The following is a 3,223-nucleotide window of genomic DNA, read 5'->3' as shown; positions in this document are numbered from 1 at the left end:
ACAATGAGATCACTTGGACTCGGGAAGGGGAACATCACACACCGGGGCCTATCATGGGGAGGGGGGAGGGGGGAGGGATTGCATTGGGAGTTATACCTGATGTAAATGACGAGTTGATGGGTGCAGCACACCAACAAGGCACAAGTATACATATGTAACAAACCTGCACGTTATGCACATGTACCCTACAACTTACAGTATAATAATAATAAATTAATTAAAAAAAAAAAAAAATAAGGGAACTCAGATAACGTTAATAGCTGACTGCTCATCAGAAACAATGCTGCCCCTAAGGCAATGGTTTGTCACATTCAAAGTACTGAAAGAAAAAACTGCCAACCAGAAATTCTTCATACTACAAAATCAAAATCATCTTCAAAAAATGATGAAATAAAGACATTTCTAAACAAACAAAAACAGAAAGTTATTGCTAACTAATCTGCCTCACAATAAATTCTAAAGAAAATTTTCCAGGCTAAAAGTAAATAAACACAGAAAGCAGTGTGAATCCACATGATAAAAAACACACCTGAATAAATAATTATGTAATTTTAACAGATAATATAAATTCATATTTATTTAACTTTCTTAACAAATTTAAGAAGTAATTATATAAAGCATACATATATATAGTTGTAGTGCTGAACATTTAACTTATACATATGTAATATATTTGTCAATAACAGCACTAAGGAGATATGTGGATGCAAAACTCTATTGCAGCAAGGAATGACACCAAGAGGAGAGGGAGATCGGGAAGGAAGGCAGGCAAGGGAGGAGGAATGTGGGTCGGTGAAGGTGCCTCCACAGGGACTTGCCGCCATTAACCCTGCTGCCTCCAGCACAGCCTCGGTGTCTCGGAGCTGATGCAGCCAGGGCACACCCAGGAATTGAGAAAATATGAGGGTGGCCCTTCTCAACCATGCCCCTGGTGAAAATCAAACACCAATTCTCTGAGATATCTAAGGTAAGGTATCAACTGTGTGAGGTACTACATAAATCCTAAAAGAATGCAATAAAGTGGCAATGTCTCAGGAACCTGCCCCACCTCTACCTAGAGATATAACTTCTTGTCCCATAGTAGAAAGCTAGTGTTATACACAGGTCAAAGTAGTAAAGTGTTCAACACGTAGACCATTAATAACTTCAGTTTTTGTCAAGAGGAAATGGGTGAGGTGTTAAAAAGTTCAACATTTTCACTTGGCCCAAATGACAAAATGAAATGGTGCCTGAGGGTAAACCCAAAGGGATTAGATAACAAAAGTAAAGATTTCTTGTCCTTATATTTGCATTTAGTCAGCTTTCCAAAAAGTGAAGTGTGAGCAAAATTCAAATTTTCCCTTCTGAATGCCAAAAGGGAAGAAATAAAAGCAATGAAAAGCCAAAGAACATATCGAATTCGTGCAAGAGGGAAGGACTGAGATTTTAAAAAAATTCATTAGGAACCTTTAGCTTGTGAAGCTAATAGTCTTTTACCAGATGACAAGCTTAGATTATTTTGCAAGATGAGTGTGGTCAAGATTCAGTAAACATATCAGAACATACTAATACAATTACTTTGAAGGTGGCTGAGTGTAGACTAGAAGATGTAGGTCATCTCTGGGAAAACCTGAGATTTACAGACTGCAGTTTTGTTGTGAGAGGAGAAGAATGTAAAGCTTTTAAATCTGCTTGTACCTAAATCCCCAGTTTTTAATGCCATGTTTGAACATGAAATGGAAGAAAGCATAAAGAATTGAGTGGAAATAAATGATTTAGACGCTGATATTTTTAAAGAAATGATGAGATGCATTAACACAGGGAAAGGACTAAACCTTGACAAAATGGCTGAAAACTTGTTGGCAGCTGCAGACAAACATGCATTGGGAACAGCTGAAGGTCATGTGTGAGGAAGCTTTGTCTAGTAATCTCTCAATAGAAAATATTGCTGATACACTTGTCCTTGCAGATTTGCGCTTTGCAGAACAATTGAAAGCACAAGCCATAGACATTATTAATAGGTGCATTGTACTTCGACAACTTGGGTGTAAACATAAGAAAAACTGGAACAGCAACCAAGCAACCGATGTAATGGAAACGTCAAGGTGGAAGCCCATGATTCAGTCTCACCCTTACTTAGTAGCAGAAGCCTTCTGAGCACTAGCATCTGCACAGTGTCCACAGTTTGGCATTCCACACAAACGGCTAAAACAGTCAGAAATCTTCCGTGAACAACTGAAAAATGGAATTGACTTTTAGTCATTCAAGTCCAGAAGGATTCTAAAAATAAACCATAAACCATAAGGAAGAGTTGTTTCTGTTATTTGGTCTACAGAACAGAAGCTAAAAAAGCATATTGCTTGCATTTCAGGTGGATAATTAATGGTTTATTCTTCAGCTTTAAGTTAGACTGATTAATTCACTTCAAGGCCTTAAATTATTTTCAATGACTTATCTTGTTTGTATAATGCTTTAATTTTATTTATTATTACTTGTCATTTTGACCAATGCTATGCAGAATTGCATAAACTAGCTTTATAATGCAGTACTATTGATAACTGAAGATACTGAGTTTCAAAAGGATCTTTTATTTTGAAAAAGAAAAGTGAATTTTATAGGGTTTGTCCTATGCTGTCTCAAGGTTTAATATTAAATTCTCTTGAAAAGCACTTGTATTGGAGTTTACCAGTAACGTCTTCAATCTAAGTTCTGTAATTATAAGAGAACACATTTACCTTGAAAATAAGTTACAGCAATACACTGCTTCAATTCTAATTTATTTTTCATTTCAGGGGGCAAATAAACAATGAGTTGGCCCAGATTTTTAGTGAAATATGTGATGTTTGTCTTGTATGTTAACTGTCCCACAAACTGTGGGTTTATCTAAGTTTACAATGATTGAGAAGTGAATGAGGTTAAGATATCATGAAGAAAGCATGTATTGTGTGGAAGTAATTTTTTTTATTTATAGTGACCTACATTTATATACACATGTTAAGAGTAAGGATGACCAAATGTAAATTTAATAAGTTGGCCAATTAACAAAGATATGTATGTACACTTTTACTTTTACTGTGTAACTTTTGTATACTGAACGGTACATATTTATTTTTGCTTTTGAGCAAATTAATAGGGTAGAATTAATTGTGTCTTAACATTTGAAATAACTTTTTAGAAGGAGGAAACTGGGATGTTTGTGATAATAGATAAGAAAGATATTCTTGATTGTATTAAATGGTTTTGG

The 3,223-nt window shown here is 35.3% G+C and overlaps 1 pseudogene; it reads left to right on the top strand.

Annotated features, from left to right (window-relative positions):
• The first annotated feature begins 678 nt into the window (after window positions 1-678).
• On the top strand, window positions 679-3,003 carry LOC100997131 (annotated as a pseudogene).
• The last annotated feature ends 220 nt before the right edge of the window (window positions 3,004-3,223 follow it).

This window comes from Papio anubis, chromosome 3 (genome assembly GCF_008728515.1).
Source record: "Papio anubis isolate 15944 chromosome 3, Panubis1.0, whole genome shotgun sequence".
Lineage (NCBI taxonomy): Eukaryota > Metazoa > Chordata > Mammalia > Primates > Cercopithecidae > Papio > Papio anubis.
This window is presented reverse-complemented; position numbering and strand designations above follow the sequence as displayed.